The sequence below is a fragment of the Chiroxiphia lanceolata genome, chromosome 7, assembly GCF_009829145.1.
Source record: "Chiroxiphia lanceolata isolate bChiLan1 chromosome 7, bChiLan1.pri, whole genome shotgun sequence".
In the NCBI taxonomy this organism is placed as follows: domain Eukaryota; kingdom Metazoa; phylum Chordata; class Aves; order Passeriformes; family Pipridae; genus Chiroxiphia; species Chiroxiphia lanceolata.
The window spans coordinates 164,534-185,989 of record NC_045643.1 but is presented as its reverse complement, the minus strand read 5'-3'; the positions used below and the strand labels follow the sequence as shown (position 1 = coordinate 185,989).

Sequence of the window (21,456 nt, the reverse complement as noted above, 5' to 3'; positions counted from 1 at the left end):
CAAGGCTGTGGCTTTGTACCACCATGGTCTTGCCAGTTCCTCCAGAAGTGTAAAAAAACTAGTTGCCTTTGGTGCCTGCTGTACTCCATCAGCTGACACCGTCCGAGCAGCCGAATGCCTGAGTTTTCTTGGCGGCTGTTTCAGAGCAAGGTGCTGTTCTTTGCTTGATCAGCATGCACGTTAACATATCTGTTAATTACGTTAATGTAATCTGGCACTGGGCTCTTGCAAAGACCTCCTCCTGCTGCTGAAGGAGGTGATGGAGACCAGGCTGAGCTGGTCGTGCCTCCCTCCTGGTGTGTGGTGGCACCTCCAGCACGAAGGGGCCATTGGGGGTCCTGAAGGGCTCACGTGTGGAGCAAACAGGCCTTGGCTCCAAATCCAGAGGTTGGTTAAGAGCATACGGTCCCTGAGAGGTAGAGCTTGTGTTTCTAAAAGCCTGGAAAACTGGATAGCAGCCTTTCCCTTTTCCTAGCGCCTGGCCCGAGGAGGAGCAGGACTTAAGCACGTACTCAAATTTCAGCATGTGCTTAAGTGTTGTCCTGAATGGGGACCCTCTCGAGCTGTAGCTGAAGTGCTGTTCTGAACCAGGGCCAGCAGACTGTGAAAGTCGTCTCTTGTTCCTCTACACCCCCTCGTATGTGCTCCTTGCAGCTCTCTGGCTGTTTACTACAAGGAGAAAATCACTTTATTTAGTTGCAGCTCGCTCGGTAACTGAGAGCAGGCAGGTTGGGAGAGTCACACATGAGCTGGGAGTGAGACATCTGACCTTGTCTCTTGTCTGTCTTGTTTCTATGATCCTAATTCTGTTCTAAATTAATTCTTTTGTTTAGCTGCTGGGGTTTTTTTCCCCCTCCTTTTTGTTTTCGCATGAATGCTTGTCTCTATATTTAGGTCTGCCAGGGCGGGATGTTATGAATAATTGTTGATTGATATTATTAAACACTAACACGCTTGGCTGTGTTGCACTAATGATGGGGCTTTGGGGATATGCAAATCAATTAATTGCAGTAATTGCTGTAATAGCTGTTTTGGAGGATGCTGCTGAAGAGCCCTTGGGAGAGTGGACAAAGATGGGGATGTTTGGAAGCATGAAGGAGAAGGGGTGCTTGAGAATCACTGGAGAGGGCTCCTTCAAGTTGCCAGTTTGTGAAGTTGGGTTTGTTTTGCTCTCCAGAACCCACTCCTACCAAATCCTCTCTGGCTTTGTTTCAGAGTTACCCTAGTGTGCTCACTTCTGGGCTTTTCCCAGGGCCCTTTGTGCTGTGGTGGAGCTGAAGAACCTCACAGATGAGACAGAGCCTTTTCCAGGTAGGAAAGGCTTAGAAATCTGGGAGACCTCCCTGGAAAACACCCGAGGGGGAAAAAACTATTTCCAAGACTAACCCTGTGTGTCACCTCACACTGAACAGCTTTGGTTTGTCAGCTGATTCTCATTCATGTCAAAGCTGCTTTTCCCCTTCTGTGGCAACATGATGGGGCCTCACAGTGGGCACAGAAGGGACGTGAGATGCCTCAGGAGCCATCGTGGGAAGGCTGTGAAGGGAATGGGATTTTGGGTATTGTGAGGATGGGGAGGAAAAAGTCTCTTCTGGCTTCTTCCCCATCCTATATGTGCTCTCCCTGCCTTTGTGTATTATTGTATATTCTTTTGTCTGGGTTTCCATATGCAACGTGCTTTAGTCTCCGTGCTCCGGGGCGAGTGTTCAATGTGGTGCACAGATGGTGCTCCCAGAAATCCCGTTATTTGCTAATGGGATTTTGTGCTAAGCGTTTCCACTGTTCTTTTTAAAAGTCTGCGTGTTTGGGTAAACATGCCCAGAGCCTCCTCCTGCCGAGACACCCTCTCCCATGCAGCTGAGAACATGACTTTATTTTTTTATTTGCCTGCTTTTTTAATCCTCGTGAAGGATGTCAGGCCAGCTTCTGTGGGAGGCAGTGCTGAGGTCCGTGCCTCCACGTTGCAGGAGGGGCACTGAATCCCAGAATCCTAGAATTGCTGGGGTTGGAAGGGACCTCTGGAGATGGTTCAGTCCAACCCTCCTGCCCAGGCAGGGTCACCTGGAGCAGGTGATGCAGGAGCGTGTCCGGGTGGGTTTGGAATGTCTCCAGAGGGGGAGACTCCATGCCCTCCCTGGGCAGCCTGTCAGTCCCCACTGGCTCTGCCGGATGTCACAACCCTGCAAGGTGGCCTGGCCAGCCCGATTGGGGCCCTCCAATGTGCCCTTGTTACCTTGCTGGTGGTCCTGCCCTTACATTTTGCACTGAGATATCCTTATCTATTCAGTAGCTTCCCCTGGGTCCTGCAGCATTTCAGTAATGCAGTGTTCAGCTATTATGCAGCAATTCCCAGCTATTATGCAGCAATTCCCCTCTGTGCCCTCCATTCTTCAAGCACTGCTCCAAATCATGATATAAATAGCAAAAGCCTCGAATATGTTGCTTTTATTACCAGAGGCCTTTCAGAGCAGGTTAGATGTGTGCCTGACGGGGACAATGCAGCGCTGACTCTTCCAACGGGGCGCAGAGCTGGACTAGGTGACCTCCCGAGGTCTCTTCCAACCCCTATTTTTCCGTCACTGCGTGACATTCACTGCCAGTGGGTAAGTGCAGCTTTGTTTTGTGTCAGGCTGGCTGGAGGGAGGTCAGGGCTCGGCCCTCGTGGCCAGCAGACAGTCCCAGGGTGTGTGTCAGGAAGTTCCCTGTCTGTCTGCGCACCCGTGTCCGCTCATCCTGCGAAATGCTCCTCTCCTAAGTGCTTCCCGTGCTCCTCTGCCATGGGAAAGTGAGTCACATGAGGGCAGAGGTTCTCCTTTAGCTGGCCAAGGACTCCAGGTGGTTCCTCTGGAGGTGATCTTAACCAGAAAAATGTGATTGCAAGCCTGGTTCACAAAGTACAGGCAGCCCCAGGCAGGAACCCTGCCAAGGACTGTTCCTGTTATGGTGCAGTGCCACGGAGCTGGTGAATTTGGGACTGGGAGCTGACCAGGCAAAGGGGAGCCAGCTGCAGGATATTGCTACGTGCAGATGGAGGATTGACATTAGGGCCCCACCAGAGCTGCATTGTCCTCTAAAAGTGGGTCCTGGACTCAGAAAACCTTCCTCTCCAGCTGTGTGCCTGTGCCAGTGTCCAGCTCTGGGCTTGGGAGCTCTGGTAGCAAAGTAAGACTCGTGGTCCCCTCCACAGCACCTGGACCTGTCTCTGTGTTTTGTTTGGACATCATTGCACCCATTAAACATCTGGCTGAGATGGTGTTAGTCCACCTGTAGTGGTTTTGTGACTGCTTTGTCCAAAATTTGGGAGCTAGGGGGGATTCTGGAATGCAGCCCTCTGTGCCTCACAGCCCTCTCCAGCATCAGAGTTTGGGAAGTAACATTTTCTAGGTCTGCAAAAGGCTCTTCAGCAGTGCCCCTCTGTGATCTGATGTCTCTGTGGGGAAAACAGCTCTTCAGAGGTGTTGGTTTTCCATGCCCATCATGAAATACCTCTTTGCCTTGTGTTTTTGTAGCCTCTCAGTTTTGCTGATTTTATCAGCCTTCTGATAAGGGTGATTAGATCTGATTTGTTTGAATTACAGCCTGACTGCTTTCAGCTCTCACAGACACAACACTGTGCGAGCTACACGCAGGGGAAGCGAGGAGGGGAGAGCCTTTCTCCCTCCCTGATAATGGGTAGCAGATGTGATACCATTCCCAGGTCAAGGATCTGAAATCATCAAGCAGCAGGAAAAATGCTGTGCTTGGATGGCACTTTAAAGCTGTACAGGGAAGGATGTGGCAAAGGCTGAACCATCCCCTGCTCAGCAGCAGCTCAGAGCGCTGCTCTGCAACGTTTCACAAGCTGTGTGATATTGAAGGAGTCCTGGTTTGGTGGTTTGGCCCCAGGAGCTGTTCTTTAAGTTTATAATACACCATTAGTGATTTCTTGTTAAAAATCAAGACTGCCCATGGCTCGTTTGTGGCTTGGGAGCTGTGTGCAGTCATTGCCAGCGTGTCTTGTTTTTCTGGGGGTGTGATGCTGCATTTTTTCCCCTTTTTAGAGACTCCTGGGCTACTAGAAAGACTTTTCCCCTCAAACCAGGTTTTATACGAGGTTGGTGACCTGCAGTGAGCCAGACCATGATACACACAATATTGAAACCTGGATTTCTGTGTTATTGGGAGCATTTTTTTCCCCTCAAGCCCTTGCAGTAGCTTTCCAAGGTAGTTCAAAAATCTGGGGCAGGTCAGGCTGCAGAGTATGGCTGTGCCCTTGTGCCTTTGTCCCTTGCTCTAGTGGCTGAAAATCTGAAAGAAGACACGGTTCAGCTGTGGGTTTGGTGCCATTTCAGGCTCTGGGAGGAGCCTGAGTTCTGCCTGCAGGTGCATCTTTTCTGCAGGGCTTGGCCAAGTGCATCTCTGGGTCTTGCCCTCCTCACCACCCCCACCCTCCAGTCTCCTCTGCCAGCTGATTTAAATCGTAGTGGCAAATCCTTGTGGGATTGCTCTGTAGAAAACAGGCTGTGCTTTAACTGGCTGGTGATCTCAGTGAGAGCAACAAGCTTTAAAAGCTGTGTGCCAATCCTGGGCTCAAAACACCCCTTGGAAAAAGAGCTTCCTAGTTTCTGGCTGAATGTGGTAATCTAATAGTAAGAGGTCACTCCTAGTGTGAGGGCAGAGAGCTGCAGGAGGTTTAAGGAGGGAACTGAGTGTGCTTACAGCATGCCAACAAATACCTGGAAATATTGGAATGAGCCCTGAGGAGCTGCCGCGAGCCTCACTTTTGAAGATGAGTGAGTTGCATCTCTGAGGGCTTCTGTGGGGAAGAGGCAGGGGAGTGGGCTGGAAGGGAGGATGTGGCAGCTTCATCTTAACATGGAGGTGTGTTTTGGAGAGGAACAGCTCAGCCTGGGCTGTCTTTTCATTGCTGCAATGGGTGGCAGTTACGTGATCCAGTGGTGGCTTCATGGCAAAAAATTTGTCCCTTTGTCATTCTTCTGCTTTTTTCTTTTCCCTGCTCCCCTCACCTGGAGCAAGGTGTCCTCTAAGTTAGATTTAGGATAAGAGAAGGGAAGTCCACGTGTTCAACTTAATGACTGGTTTCAGTGCATGCAGTCTGAATGCAAAGCAGGGGTAAGTGCAGCCAAGAAAATATTGTGGGTACACAAGCATGTGTGCATGTGTTGGGAGAGGCTATAAATAAATAAATTCCATATATCTATGCATTATACTACACTGTAATTTGCATTTCTCTTATGCTGATGGTACATTTTCTGCCAGTGTAGGTGGCAAACCCTTCTATGTGATATTTGCCAATATTGAGAGCACCTGTGGACTCTCATGCCACTGTTCTTTGCTGCCCAATGGACATGGGAAGAAAACTGCAATGTGTGTCTGCTCTCTCCCACCTTCCCCCTACATCTTCCCCAGCTGATTTGACCAGGTCACTCCCCACCTTTGATTCTTTCCTCTTATTTAAAGACCGCCTGTGGCTGCATTGTCTGGGAAAGCTCTGGCAGAGGCTTCAGAGCCGTACTTCCACCTCACCAGAGAAACAGGCTCTCATTAACAGCCCTCGAGGAGGGGGAATATGCTGCTGCCTTCAAAGCAGCATCAGAGGTGCCAAGCAAACTGCTGGCCCTCAGTGGGTGGAGCTGTGCTGAAGGCATCAGCCCCCTGAAAACCCCAGCTGGTGAGAGCAGAAGGGACGCAGGTCCCACTCTGCGGTGCAGGAGCTGCTGTGGCTCCATGGGTCCCAGAGACACGAGGTGAGCAGGGTGTAACCAGCTCTGGTACCAACACAAGTGCAGCAGGAGCACGACCCAGCTGCTGGCTTGACCTCTGGGGAGAGTTTCCAGCCACGTGCTGCTGTCAGCAGGGGCTGCTGGTTATCCCAGTTCGCTCAGGACTGCGGTGCCATCAGAGCTGCTCCATCCTCAGAGGAGATGTGCCCTCATCTGCTGTCAAGTGAAGCTGTGCCGAAGCTCGGGAGCCAAACCCCTCTCCCCAGCTGCTCTCTGAACACCTTTGCCAGGCTCTGTCTCCTTCCTCAGAGCTGCACCTCGGTGGATGAGCTCCAGATGGTTGGGTGGGAGCCTCGCCAAGCACGGAGGTCTATCAGCACTGTTAGGGATGACTGCAGGCTTCCTGCTGGGAAGTGGGGAGAGATCTGTTGGCTTCTTATTGTAGTCTCCTAAAAGAGTGCTCTCATAACCAGTCTTGGCTTTCCTGTGAGTCTAATGAGTTCTTTTCCCTTTTCCAAAATGTCTGAGGCCAGTCAGTCCTGAACTATCCACAGCATCTCTTAGTCTGATTCCCCCTTGTCTGGAAGCATATCCGATGAGTGCAGTGGGGTGGAGGTAGGTTGGATTTCGGCCATCCTTTGGCTCCTGCCATGAGTGCATAAACTTTTATCTTTTCAATGTTACCATTAAGGGAAGGGGGGGAAAAAAAGGAAACTAAACCACAAACAACTGCATTAAAATAATAATCAGAGCCTCATGAAAGAGCACAAAACCCCAGTAAACTCTCTGTGCTTTGAAACTTGAATCTTATCTCCCCCTGTCAAGGTTAATTGTTGCTGGGTTCAAATCATGGACAAGCTTTCATTAAGACTGGAGATGAGAGCCATGGCTGGGCCAGGTCCATCTCCGGGTGGTTTGGAGCAGGGTTGAATTTGGTCCAGCCTGTTAAGGAGGGAGTTACATCTGTAAGTACACATTTCATTACAGGCGTTGGATTTAAATCTGATCTTTAATGTTTCTTGAGTGTCTTCTCCCAGGGTCATAATCTGTGGAGCTATTTTAAAGGTAGTCACTTAATTTCTTTCCATATAACTTTATTTCTTTCCATATCCTGTTGAAGACTAGAGCGTGATCAGATCTGGAGAGCTTAGGAACAACTGATAAGAGTTCCCCTGCATGAGAGACCCTTTTATGTGGTGAGGAGCAAGCAGTCTGTCCTGGGAAGAAAGTCCTCCTCATTTCTCAGTTAATTAACCTACCAAGAGCCAAGGACTGATTTTTATTTTTGTTTTTGGACCACTGCAGAGTTGCTGTTGCAGCCCAACCCGTGTGTTGTTGTGGTTGCTGCTCTTGCAGCTCGTGTTCTTTTAAAGGGATACTTGGAGGAGATGGGCTTTTAAGAGCATTAACAATGAAAAAACCACTAAACCACATCACAGCATTAAAAAATACATTAATGAAAAGGGCATAATGAGTATTGGAAATAGTTTTATACCTCCTTGGACTAGGAAATATAAATACATATATTCAATGACCGTTCCCCCCTGCCTCCCACAGAGTCGTGTTTTGAACTGGTGAGATAAATTTGGGAGACAGTCTTCCACATGCAGAGAAGTTGAGGTTATGGTTCTGCTTTGGTAAATCACAGAAACTGTTGAATGCTTGAATTTGCTCAACCTTAAGAGGGTGTTATTGGTGTTGTCTTCACCTCTGCACCATCTCCTGGGATGCTCAAGGCCAAAAGGAGGCTGAGGAGATATTGGAAGGAAAGAAAATGAACATATTATCCCACTTTCCGCCCTTTTTATGAGGTGGGTAAGAGAGTTGCTTGTATCAGTGCTGGGAATCTTCCCTGGTGTTTGTGTTAGAACTAGCAAAGGGGAAAACAAGCTTGTTTTGGAAACAGCAGTGGTGGATTGTTTCCCTGTTGGTGTGGTTTTTTTCAGGAGTTTCCATGGCTATTATCAGAACTTTTCAAACTTTTAATACCAAATGAAATTCATTAATTCTTTTCCAAACTCCTTTCTCCCAGCTGCACAGTGACCTTGGAAAGCATCTTTGACAGTGGTGGTTTTGCAGGGCTGAGCCTTTGGTGGTTTCTGGGTTCTCCTGGTATAAAGCTGTGGAGCTATGGGATGTGTAGCCACCGACTGCCAAGGCCTTGAAGGAGTCTGTGGCCCACAGAAGAGTCCAAAGTGCTGCAGGATTGGGCATGCAGGATCTTTCCTTGGCTACAGAGATGCTGTTTTGACACAAGGAGCCCTCAAACTTGGCTAATGGGATGTGGCCAGCCGTGACTTGACATGATTGCTTAGCATTCCATCTCCACCTTTCCCCCAGCCCGCTGCTTTCCCATGGCTTGTTTTCATTTCCTTGCTAATTGAAGCATGTCTGATGTTGGCAGGAGGAATTTCTGTGTGGTGCACAGGTCAGGGAGATCCGGCTGGAGTTGGGTTTTGCAGGTGACGTTCATGTAGGGAGGTGGGGGAGCGGGACAACAGAGAGGTCACGGAGATGGGAGCTGTGGGAAGTGCTGCTGTGGATGGTGGGGAAGTCTGGGAAGGAGAATGCAGTGGGAGGAATGAGGTTAAAACATGTAAATGGGTGCAATCTGTGGGGATTTGTATAACTTGCTGCTGTCAGAGACACTGGAGTGTCTGCTCCCTCTCTGTGGGCACCAGCCCCTGGCACCCTGGGCCATCACGTGCCATCCTTGCCCGGCACAGAAGTGCTGGTGATAAGCAGGTGTCCCTCACTGGTGTGTGGAAAGAAGAGTCAGCTTGCTTTGGGAATGTTTTCCCCAAATCCAGCTTCAGCCCTTACGTGGGGCTCAGCCCACTCCCTCTTGCTGTGACTGACAGAAACCAGAGCTCTGCTCTTTGTGTGGGTTATATCCACCAGCAACCAGCTGGTGCTGGTATTTGATATCAGCTGGGAAACCCATCAGGAAGCTTTGATTGTTCTTTTTTCTCTTTCATTTTTTAAATTTCCATCACCTTTTCCAGCTTGCTCCCCACACTCTGCTTGGTCTCTCTGGTTCAGCCACTTCCACGTGCCCCAGCAGTGGGGAGGTGGGAGCTCACTTGGCACAGGGATCTGCACTGTGCCAAGCTATAGGAACATCCCTGATGTCTCACCTTGGGCAGTCTGAACTCGGCATCATTTCTATAAAACTGGAGAAAAAAGGCTGCTTAGCTCTGGAACACTCTTTTTTTTTTTTTTTTTTTTTTCCCAATCCAATGCATTTCCATGCCTGATAGATGTGCAATTTATTCAAAGCAGTCCTTAGAAAGCTACAGGCTGTGGCTTTTAATTTTCATGTGTGTTTATTTTTATGAAAAAATCCCACGTTTTCTCCATTAATGGGTGAGTGGTATTTACTTTAGATACAGCAGAAATCTGATGTTGAGCTTCAAATTAGGCAAATCTCCATTTATTAAAACCCTAAGTGCCTCTGTTTCCAGGTTTTTTCACGGTACATTTGGGCTCTGTGTTGGAAACTTAAGGCTGACCAGCCTGAGCTCAGATCTAGCAGGAAGGGATCTAACAGTCAGTCTGACTTCTAGGCTCTAGTAAAGGCTGGTGCCATAGAGGGGTGTGAAAAGCCTTTCATGTGGCCAGAGGAGGACCCTCCAGAGGCCAGCCTGGGTGGAAGAAAGTCTAGGAGCAAGGCAGAGACAGGAATTCATCCTGTTGGAGTCACAGGATAAGGTTTCAGTTCTGGGGGCTGGTTCCTTTGCTCTAAAGCAAACAAAGCCTCGGGTTTGACTTTGCTCATTTGGTTTTTCATTTTCTGGAAATGTGTTGCTTTATCGAGTGGTGCTGGAAGCCTCCAAAAAGCTTGGTTTGCAATGGGACACTTGTGCAATTTTGTCTTTTTGAAAGACTTCTGTGTGTTGGTTCTAGTCAGCTGAGGAGGGTCTGGTGGACCCTCTTATAACCAGTGTCTCCAGTTTATTAACAGAGTACTGAAGTTTCAAGGGGAGGTGGCACTGCTGTGCTTTCCAAGCTTTGCATCCAGCTCAGTGTGACCACGTGCCTTGCAGGCACCATCATTAGCAGATAATTGCCCCCTTCTGAAATCAGGTGAAGCTTTTGGACTTGCCTTTGATTTTTGTCCAGTGCCAGATGAGTACTGGAAGGCTCTCCCTCCTGTCCAGAGGGGATTAGCTCCCAAGGATCTCAGGATGAGAGAGGTCAATAGCAGCTGTAACAATCTGTCCCTCTGGCACTTGATACTGTATTAGGGTGGATGCCCCATTTTTGGAAGAGGAAAGCAATTGCTCTCTACTTGCACAGGCCAGTTTGGCTCTGTCACACCCTTCTGCAGTGTTCTGGTCCTGGTATTATATTAATTAGAACTGGAAATAATAAAGCCAAGAGTTAGCCCAGCAAGGAGTTAAAAAACCCACCCCAGCCAAGATATTGACATCTCCCTGCCCCTCCCAGCATTCAAAATGCCCATAAGACTTCTGTGAGCTTTGGAAAACTACACCAGCAAATGAGCTCTGTGCAGGGAATTGTATCCAGATGCCGGGGTGGTGGTTGTGAGGACCTCTGCCCTCAGCTTCCCTCTCTGCAGCCATCTTCCCCTCCTGGAATAATGAGGCCCATTGCTAAATAAATAACATTAAATATCACACCTTCTCCTCACCTTCTATGCCAGGCCAAACCAGCCTGACATGACAGGCTTGAGGACAAGCAAAGCTAATCCACCAGTTTATCTCCAGTGTGCTGTATAACTGAGTTCATCCAATCAAATCTGTGTAACAAAGCTCTGGAAGAGTGAAGGGAGAGCTACAGCTTCATTGTAGTTCAACCAAGAATCATTTTCTCATTTTCTTTATTGTTTTATGACAGCTCCTGTGTGTTGGTGAGGGCCAGAAAAGATGGACACCTTACAAATGTTTCTGTCCCCCGTATCACTGGCATTTCATATCCAGATTGAAAATGAAAGGAAATTTTGTAGATTGGATCAGCCATAGTGAGGAGATATCTGGGTCAAAATGTCCAGCAAGGAAGAGCTTTACTCCTGCATAAAGCTAAATATGAGTTTGATCTGTGCTTTTTTTTTTTTTATTTTATTTCATCCTCTTATTTCCCCTGAACACACAGTTAGGGAAGAAAGGGATTAAGACCAACTCATTTTATGGTGTCTTCATTTCAGAGATGCAATAAAAACATAGAGCACAATGAGAAGTTACAAGCTCAGCCCTCTTTTGCTGAGTAAAGATGTTTAGGGAGTGTTTTGGATAAAACCTCTGCAGTGAAACCCTGCAGTCATTCCAGCTGAAGGATTCCCAGCTTTTCTTTGTTTTCAGTTTGGAGTAAGTGTTATATCCAGGAGGAAAAGGGAAGGATTGGACCACCTTTTCTGCAATGCCTGTGAAAATATATTTTGTAGGGGTCCAGCTCAGCCAAAAGGCGACATGTAGGTTTTTTTCTCCAGATGGAAATGTTTCCCTTTTGGGTGCTTTCTTTTTTTAGGAATGCCTTGTATCTATCCAGTGGGTGTGTCAGCTGCAATGTTTGAAAGTTTTAATTCTTCTCCATCTCTAAATTCGTCTTGCAAGAGGTGTTTTGGCCATGTAAGAAGTCTTAAACTTTTCAGAGGAAGGTGCTGAGGGGTGTGGCGAAGTAACAACTCCTGTCTCCCCTCCTTATTCTTGTCAGCCTTGGGATTCCCTCATGGGCTGGGTAAGAGGTGGCTGCTGGAATGGGAGCATCATCCCAATTCCGATGGCACGTCCTGCTGGGGCACTGGTTCCTGTCCAGGTGAGCTGAACATGCCGGATGCAGCAGCCTGAGTTCAGTAGGCGTTATTTAAAGCAGACATAACACTGCAGGCTTTTCATTTTGGGGGTACCCCAAGCTGAGAGATTGCAGAGATCAGGCAGAGTCAGGAATGGAAGGAGCAGGAAAAATGAGTGTGTTATCCAGAACCTTGAATTGCCCTCATCCTCCATCCAGGTTCCTGAGCTGACCTCCTCCAGCTCCCTTGCTGCAGAGCTGGGCTTCACCAGAGACCCCTCTCCTTACCCGCTCTGCTTACACAGCTGGGCCTGAAGCACGCTCTTGCAAAACATACATTCAGTGCAAATATTATCCCTATACATCCTGCCCCTGTTATTTCTTATGAGCAGGATCAGCAGCTGGAGCATGTACCTGGAGTCCCATAGGATGCTGGAGCCACCCTGAGACACATCACCTCAGGAACGAATCCTCTCCCAGGTCCACGAGGGAACTGGAAAAAGGGGCTGGACAGTCCTGTGGCCTGGGATGCGCTGTGTTTTGGCCTTGGAATGGGCTGTGCTCAGCCAGGCTGTTTCAGACAGGCAGTGGATCCTGAGAGAGGTTTTGGTCCATGGGAGGAACGACGTGGCTGGTTTTGTGCAGCTCATTATGCTCCCGTTGCCGATTCCTAAATGGAGTCCTGTCGCTGAGACAGACCAGGTTTGCTTTTACTAAAAACACAGGGGTGGGGTTTTTATTTTTCTTGTACCAAAGTATGAAACTTTAGATGGCCATCTCTGTGCCTGGTCACCTCTGAGGTTTTTTTTTCTGCTGACATTCACCTTGATAAGCTACAAAGAGGTACAAACTACAGTGGCTCGCCGCGTCTTGACTAGTGTCTCGCTTTGATATAAATCCTCAGGGTAAAAAAAACACCTTGTGCAGCAAAAGCAAAGGCTGGAGTCACTTTCATGAGGCAGGCTTAGTCCCCCTGGAGGACTGACATCCCCATTTTTGAGGCCTAATTGCATGAAGTCTCCTGTGATAATTTCTTAGACAGCGATGAAAAGCGGCTGGAGCCAGCCTTCGGCATTGAGGGGGACGAGCCCAGCGGGTCGCTGGAGTGTCTTGATAGGGCAACAAAGACATCCAAAGGCTGGGACAACAGTGATCCTGTCGTATGGGCTTAAAGCCTTTTTTCATCCCTTGCAAACCCAGGTTCCCGGGGTTGATCAATATTAAACCGCTTCCTCAAAGATGCACCTTGTGATGGTATTCTCCTGCTGAAGGGTTGCTCCTGTTGCAGTTATTGTTGGCTTTGAGTGGAGGCAGTGTTTGTAGGAGTCACCCTTTGACACTGGGCTAATGGTGTCAGCCTGGCCACGCAGGGCCATGGCAAATACCCACCAGCAGCATCTGTGCCTGCCCAGAGGGACCACAGTCCAGGCTCCCTGATGCTCCCCAGATCTGCAGCAGCAAGCTGGAAGTGTTCTGTTCCTCGCTCCCCTCTTCACTCCCCATAGCAGGATCAAGCAATGTGTTACCCTGCACTGAGGGGGTGAGAGAACGTCCCGACCCGTGGGCTCAGCTTGTAGCAGCGTGTGGGGTATTGATTTGTAGCCTTCAAAGGATGGCAGGGCATAATGAGTTGGGCAGCTGCCAACAGCTCCGTGTCACCAGAAGCCTGTGACTCTCCATGTGTTAAAGCTTTGCTGCTCCTCAGTAGTTCAGATGGCTTTGTGTCTGTCAGGGCAGGCACAATTTGTCAGGTTCTTGGGGTGAGCCTACATTTTCTGAACCCTTTTTGAAGCTATTTCTGCATTTGATTTGACAGCCTAAAGCCCACAGAAGGGAAGAACGTAGCTGGTTTGTAGGCATGCAGCCCTCACGTTTAACCTGGACATCATAGCCCGCTCATAAACCCCAAGTAACAGCAGTTTTGAAAGCCCTCTGCAGTATTGATTTATAATTTTCTGCAGCATCAGCATCACTTTAAAGAACAAGGGATTTTGTAATGCATTTGTAAATTATTCCTATAAGTACTTTAAGTGCCTCATGGGAGGGCATGTTTGCTCATGATGCTTTGTAATTTATTTCTTCTCCTGTTTTTCAGCTGTACAATGAAACATTTGTGAATATCCAGGAATGAGGATCCATCCAGGAACGAGGATCCTTAGAGATGGCATTGACATGTACCAGGCTTACTTGAAAACCCTTGTATTATCTGCAGGAAGGAGAAAAGGAAGGTAGGAATAAGGATGAGAGTTTCCTGAACCTATGTGGCAAGTTACAAGCTCCTGACAAGTTATAAACATGGTCAGTTTGCTTCTTGAATCCTCTCCCGGGGGTCCCCACTGGGGACTTTGTGCACTGGACTGTCTTTGCTAAGTACTGCTGGTGGTGGGACTCTCTTAGCTTGGGTTTTATTATGCAGTGTCATTCTCTGTGGATGCAATCAGTTGTATTTTAGAACTACACAGTTTTACTGTTGGTTCTAAGAGTGGCTTTGTCCAGGTCTAACCTTGGATGTCTCGGCCAAACACAATTTATGTTATCTTCAGCAGAGCCACATTTTGACTCTCAAGAGTGTTGTTTTACCCACTTTCTGTCTAAGTCCTTGGTAGACTGTTTGATGTTTAGCTGGTAACCTCAGATCCTAAAGGATTCCAAAAGCAGCTGTCCCAAAGTGTGAAGTTTCAGGTGTAACTCAGAGAAGACTTCAATGGCCAAACGTATGCAAGGGGTGAAAAGCCTCAGTTGACTCTTGCTGGTGTGAGCAGGGTTATGTCATCCCAGATACTTTTTGAGTAAATAAGTGGCTTTGTTGTACATTATTTGAAAGAAACCCAACACGAAATTTACTCTGTTGACTTCACTGACCTCAAAAACTCTCACAGCCACCTAATCTGGCTCATTGCCCTGTTCTGTGTGGATTTGTTACGGGGATGTAAATGCTGGTTGAAATCTTACAAAGGCAAAATTTTCTCTAGTGGGAAGGTCAAGAGATTGCTGTTCAGTACATAGACAGAGAAATAGTCTTTATTTCTGGCTCCATGTTGGGATTTCCAGCTCGGTGCTCTTCCAGGCGTGCTCATGGAATGCCAGCAAATCCTTGTAGGTGAGGCAGGGCACGATGGTCCTTTGACAAAACAATCCTGAGGGGCTGAGATTCCATCAGCGTGCCCCCATCTGCTCAGATTAGCTGACACAGAACTAACAGTGGTTGTATGGCTCAGGGCATGAAGTAAATACCCGTCACGTTGATCTCTGGAGCAAAGGAATTGTTTGTGGCGTCTTGACCTGCCCTGAACTCCTGGGCAATCACAAAGGATTATTGATAGTTACAGCCCAAATGCAGCGAGCAGTACCTTTTGCTCTGTGCAAACACACTGTGCACGCTTGTGAGACCAATTAGGAGTCCCAGGGACTGCCCGAAATTCATTCTTGTTTTGCTTCTGACCTCCTGGCATGTCCTCACTCACACAAGAAGTTGTTCTGGAGCGCCTGGTCACGGGCACCAGGTGTTTGCCCCACTGTGGCCAGCTGTCCCTGCTACCCAGCCACTTGTCTGTGCTAATAAACACTTCATGCCCAAGTCCTGAAGAATGGACCAAAATGCCTTGATGAACCTGGAAAGCCCCAAAAACGTGTGTAACCTCTGTTTTGGAAGCCCAGTCACCCCTGATGTGTGGGCCTCTTGCCTGGAACAATTATCTGCTCGGTGAAGATCTTGCAGACAGCTTGGAAGTGCCTTTTGCCCTCCCTTTCATCCATCTGGCCATTAATGGGTTGTTGGGGGCTGCAGAGGATTTAGCCCGACCAGCAGAGGTTGCAGCTGGCCTGGTGGCAATCCTGCTGCTCCCAGCCCTGGCTCCGTGCAATAATCCACACGTTTCCCTGCCTTGCTCCCCGAGCCAGCTGTGGGTGTGTGCCGATTACACCGCCGGGCTTGACATCAGCTCCCGACTCATCACTGCAGCTTGGCTGCAAAACCAAGGGGATCTCTTTCTTCTTTATGTGAAGAGCGTGATTGAGTCCTCCTGTTTCTGTGCAAGAGCCTGGAGCAGCTGCCTCCGTTCTCCCCTGGCTGGACTGTGTTTCTCAGGATACAGGAGGGATGCCAACAAAGCAATGTCTCTCCTGGGAGAGGGTTGGATGGATCGTGTTAGTGGAGCTCCAGCAGAAAGCTTCACTCACGAAGGGTGTGGGGAGTAGCAGCTGATCCAGACCAAATGATGACTTAACCTTGCCTGAAAATTAAGATGTCGTTCCTTCAATTTTTGCCCTGCTGGAAAACTGAAATATTTTCATGAAACCCAACTTTTTTTCGTGAGAAAACCTTCTTTCTATCCAAAGCCTGCCTGTTGGAACGCTCCCCACCAGCTCTATTGGTGGGCTGGGGAGTTTTCCAGGACTCGCCTGAAGTTTCCATCAGGCATCATAAGGCATTGTTGTTTTTTTTTTTTTATTTGTTTATTTGTTTGCTTTTTAAGGCAACCAAGCAACATAACTGCTGGCAAGAACTTTAGTACCTGATTCATCCTTGTAAGATGCTCTGTAAAGCAAGAAGGCATGTTCCAGAGCTATCTGCAACTTGCTTTTAAAACTGAATTTTCTCTAATACCCCAAGCAAGACTTAATAAATGGCTCAAGTGTTTGTCTCAATTTAGGTGCTTAAATGGTTCTCAGTTTGTTTCAGATGAGGCATGTTGCATTTATCCCATGACCCTGTAAACACAATTTGCCTTGCCATCCCGTAAGTAGCCCCTCTCTCCTTTCAAACGTTATTTTTGTTCACCTTCCTGGCCTCCACTTTTAAATAAATATATTAAATTCAGAGGAGCGTGGTTCTCTGCTTCCCACTCTCCTGGTTTCCTTGAGGTCAGCAAGGGTTCCACCAGTTTACACTGACAGTTTTGATGTCAGCTCCACATTTCTTTCTGGCCTTTCATTTGAAAGCTATTCTGGTGGAGAACAAATTTTTGGCTGTTTAGAGAGTGGAAAGGAGCCTCAGGGAATGTCCTTTTTTTCTCAGTGCCAGTAATATCATGACTGGAAAACAGTTCCTTTCTTTTCCTTTTGTGCCTTGGTGCAGCTGAAAGGTGCTGGAGAAGACCCTGGAAAGGGAAGGTCGTGCAGAGGGAGGAGAGGATGGGACATCCTTCCTGCAAAGGGAGGAGCAGGGTGGCCTCTGGCTATCTAGCACATAACGTAACTCCACCCATCACATCCTGGAAATGACTTCAGACTGGCTTAAGGATGGAACACCACCAAGGAATGACATTTTACTTGGATTTTTATAGTTCTAGGCAGAGTCTCTGCCCCGGGTCTGGTTGGTAACTGAGCTCATAACTTTGGCTTCCACTGCTTTGCTGGGGTTCATTCCTGTGCTTTGAAATGTGACTATTCATGAGGCAGTACCAGCGTTTTTTCCACCCCCTTCTCCTGAGTGACTTCCCTTCCTTGCTGTTCTTGTCCTGCTTCAGGCTTAATTACACCAGTCAGGAGAGATAGAGTTGAAATAGTCACAGCTTTAAGTTGAAGACTGTTTGCTGCATTAAGAAAAAGGCTTAATTCCCTCTCCATCAAGCTTATGATATTAAAACCAATGATTCTCCCTCTTTTCTAATTAGTTTTATTGGTGTGAGCTGCCATGCTGTGCTCAGATACTGTGACTGCAATGCACTTGATACCTGAGCAAAGAAGGGGCAGGTAATGGCTAAAAGACTGTGCAGGTCTTCCTCCTCACTGGGACCTCTCCTGAGTGCTAGAAAATCTCCAGGATTGGTTTTCCTCGTGTTTCTTGCTGTTCTAGGCAGAAATGACTTTTAAAAAAGGAGCATTAAGGTGGTCCTGAAAACATGTCTCAGGGAAAAGAGGGGTTGAGACGCTCAGCTACTGTGATGATGGATGTTTTTTGTGAAGGGAAGATGTGCCCATTCAAAAGTAGTTGTGCTTCCATGTGTATATTCCACAGACTTGCCTTGGCAGAGCAAATCCTCGCTGCACTGCAGGTTAGGTGAGAAGTGACTGGGCAGCCACCTACACAGTCACTGTGGGGTGACTGCTCTGTGCCTTTTTTCTGTCATTCCTGATCTGGAAGAGAGAGAGTCCTGTAAAGAACTTCCCAGCACTGGAAAGTTTCTGTGAACTGGCATTCCTTGGCTGTGAATATTCATGTGCAACTTGTTTCTGGAGCAAAAACATGAGCAGGGCTGTGGTGCTGCGAATTGCAAGCGAAAGTGTTAATTTTCACACAGTTGTAAAAGAAATCCCACTTTGTGAAGATTTTGATTCAGTCAGAGGTGAAGTTCCTGTCAGCTTTAAAGGGTGCAGATCTGAAATGCTGAGTTTGAATATTGAGACCCTCTTAAAATACTTTGTTTCATCGGAAAGATTCCCAGGCTCTCTCAGCATGTTACTTTGTCAAACTCACCTTTTTTTTCCCGGAGAGAGGTTGGAGCTTGACTTGTTATTCAGCTTTCTATTGCAGCTTTGTTTAGTGGAGTTTATACATTCTTAGATCAAACATTATACAATCTGACCAGGAATCATGCAATCACAGTGGGAGATGGGAAGGAACAGCATAATTTATTCTATAAACAAAGGCATCATCTACATTAAAGTACAAGTTGGTTAATAAAATGGGTTTTAATGCAATAGAAAAAATAAATATGCAGCTTTCCCTGAGCTGTGTTTAGAAATAGTTGCACTCAGATGAGGAATGTGGCACTCGTGTTCCCACAGAGGCTGCCTTCATCTCCTGAAAGCAGCTACCCTGGCCCATCTTGTCTGGGAAGACTAGAGGGATTTGACCAGACCCCTTTTGTAAAATGGAATGGGTAATGAATGCCAGCAGAAGGACTACACTACATTTAATATTTCCTCTGAGATGAACCAGCTGCTCTAGGCTGGGATCATGCGCAAGCTCATGCTGAGGAGAACTCTGAGGATACTGAGAATGGGCATAAATAAAAAGGTGATGTCAAAAGATAGTAGGTCTTCTTGTTATCTGCAGCTTGTTCTGGAGGATGCCTGTGTCAGACCCTTGTAGGACAGCTTTGCTGCTAAAGTTGTGACTTTGGTAAAATTTCCAAATTACTGGGTGGACAGAGGATCCTTCTGAGTCTTTGCTGGACAGCCAGAAGCTGCAAAATTTACTGAGTGAGATCGGTGTTATGGGCAGAGGCTGGTGAGTCAAGCTGCTGCTTCTGGATCTGAGGAGGAGGAGAGTTGGGGGAGATTGTCCCCTTTTTTCTGAGGATGTATTGCAGCATGGGCAGGGACCTACCTGCACTACAGACCCGGGAAGTATCAGCTGGATTAAAACTCGCTTTATCCAAGAAGCGTTATAAAAGCTCCTAGCAGAGGAGAAAGGCTAACTTCAGGGAAGGTAGTGGTACAACTCCCCTTAGCATGAGCCAGGAGAAGATTTCATCCTGGAGCCGCAGCGAGTACAACCAGCATTTCTCCTGGAGCATAAACCAAGAGTTGCCAGGAGTTATTGCTCACGTGTGCACACAGGAGTGCTCAGAGCCTGGCCACTGAGACCTTTCCTTGGGGATCCATATAAAATACCTCTCACAAAAGCTGCCCTGTGCCTGAGCAGAGGAACTCCTGCTCGTGATGTTAAAAATGGTAAAAAAAAAAAAAAAAAGAAGAACCCGCCACCCCTTTTTTCACACACACACAGTCACACCCCTCTTATCCTCCTGCCAGTGTGGCGGAGATCTCAGCACAGCTGAACAGCACACACCGTATGGGACACTGAAATTGCTGCCTGGGAAGTGCTTTCAGTCCCTGCTCTGAATACTGCCAATGCAAAAAAATGTCCCCTTTGTCATGGTGGTGAATGAATTTTCTTGTTCCCCTTTCTACTTGGATTTATGTTAACCCTGGCTTTCAGCCGAGTTTGATCTGCTCACTTTATTGTATTGCAAACAGTAGTCAATAGCTCTTCAGCTCGAGATCGCCTGGATTTATTTTCAGGTCAAGTCAGCTCTCCTTGACCCAAGTCTGAACCAAAATACGTTCCCAGAAGATTCCCCGACAGGATACGGGATCCAAAGACAGAGTGACATTGTAACGAGTTCAAGGTTCGGGCTCAGTACAACAGAGCCCCTGTTGGTGCAGGGGAGGCACCGAGCAATCCTTCTTGTTTCAGAGCTGAGTCCTCTCCTGGGGCAACTCACAGCAGATTTTGTCACCCATCAGTCACTCCTCTTCACGAGCAACATCGTGCCATAAAACCATGGAATGGTTTGGGTTGGAAAGGACAGTAAAGCTCATCTCACTCCACCCCCCTTCCCCAGGCAGGGACATCTTCCACTAGACCAGGTTGCTCCCGTCGCATTCCTGGTGTTTGTGGTCTGAAGGGGGACCAGTCCCAGCTCCTTATGGATGTGTTTGCATGGCTCTAACACGCCTGCGTGGAATTTGCTATGCAGGCTTTAAGCAACTGATGAGATGGTGTGCATTTTTTTAATTATTTTTATTTTAAGGAAAAGTGTGATCTCTTTTGGGGACTGCCTGGCACAGAGGCAGGGCCGACTGATACTGCATTGTGAAGTGAAAAACAGCTTTGAGGACTTGTGGCTAAAATGGAATGAACTCATGGATTTATCCTGGATGATAAATCTTTCTTCAAAAGAAGGCAGCCTTATGTTTGGTACAATAGACTGTTTATTTCTTTTGTGGAAAAAAAAAAAAGAAAAGAAGTGGCGTAATCAGATAGAATTAGCTTTCCAGGGGCCCTGGGCAAAAGCTAAAGCTCAGACTGCCTCCTTCTTCTGCTCACATTGGATTATATGAGTAGTCTAAGACCTCTCTGCCTTCCTACAGCATTGGGCTATGAGCTGCTGCCAGTGTGCCTTGAATATCAATCCAGTGTTAAACTCCCCAGCAACTCCACAGAAATTAAGTGTCCAAGTGTTTGGCTGGTATAAACTGTTTGTTTCGGCTGGGAACCTGGCCCAGGTATGGAAAAAAAATGCAGCCTTTTTAGTGCTTTTCATCTCAAACAGGTATTGGATACACATGGCAAATACTAAGGTACAGCTGGCTTAGTGTTGCATTAAGAGTCTGTGGGGTGCGTGCGCTGACTTTGTTGTTTGGGCTGTTCGTGGTTAATGTTTTATCAGCCCTTTTTCATTTTATCTAGACATTTAATTCCCTGGGAACAGCCCCGTGTGCAGTTCTGTGATGCCCCAAATTTCACACCTCGTTGGGATGTTGGGGAAGCTGTCAGCGACATAGCTGGGCAGAGGGAAGGAGGGAAGCGGGAAGTCCACAGGAGTTTGCACGGGGACAATGCAGTTGGCGTGATAAGCAAATCCCATCTTTTCTGATGGGTCAAGTGGGTTATCTGTGCCTGAGCTGGCTGAGAGGGTGATGTGGTCAAAGGGGCATGAATTGTTTTAGGGCCCAGGAGCTGCTCAGCGGTCGCTGTTATCTTGTGCAGAAACCTTAAACTGATTTTTCCCCTTGTTCCACTGGAATAAAATACTTTGGATTGTGAGTTACCACAGAGGAAGGACAAGGACACGAGCAGTTACTGTACAGTAAGTTATGTTTGCTGAACCCCTTCCTGTAGCTGTTGTGAGAGTTTTTGTCACGATCCACAGGTTCCTCCTGAGGGAACAGGAGACAGCAGGGCTCCTCAGGGACCTGTGCTTAGGGTGAGTGTCTGGAGAATGTGGGCAGGAGTCTCATCCCAGTGCCCTCCGTGCTCGGAGCCAAGCTAGAGGAGTTCAAACCTACGTCCCACGTGGGGCTGTGCTGACCACCCTGTTACAGGTACGGAGGGACAAAGGGAGGAGGCATGTGCCTGTTTCAAAGGAACACAACATTTGTGGGGTCAGGAGAGAGGTGGGAAGCCAAAGATGGAGTGGGACCAATATGTGTGGAAGGGGGTCATGAGACCAGTCCCACACTTTGACTTTATTTACTTAACATTTTCAAGGAGTTGCTGCTAAATGGGGGTGACTGTCATTCTCAGCTC

General features: G+C 47.7%; 1 protein-coding gene across 2 annotated transcripts in view; it reads left to right on the top strand.

The window, feature by feature from the left end:
- The first annotated feature begins 1,224 nt into the window (after window positions 1–1,224).
- Window positions 1,225–21,456, top strand: part of ACKR3 (atypical chemokine receptor 3) — a 33,703-nt gene continuing 13,471 nt past the window's right edge. Inside the window, exons 1-3 of one of the 2 annotated variants that reach the window (XR_004358048.1) lie at window positions 1,225–1,311; window positions 13,570–13,702; window positions 21,080–21,303. The gene's annotated coding sequence lies outside the window, so the exon portion shown is untranslated. Of the gene's footprint in view, window positions 1,312–13,569; window positions 13,703–21,079; window positions 21,304–21,456 lie in introns of those variants that run through there. The other variant, XM_032693391.1, reaches the window with a different exon arrangement.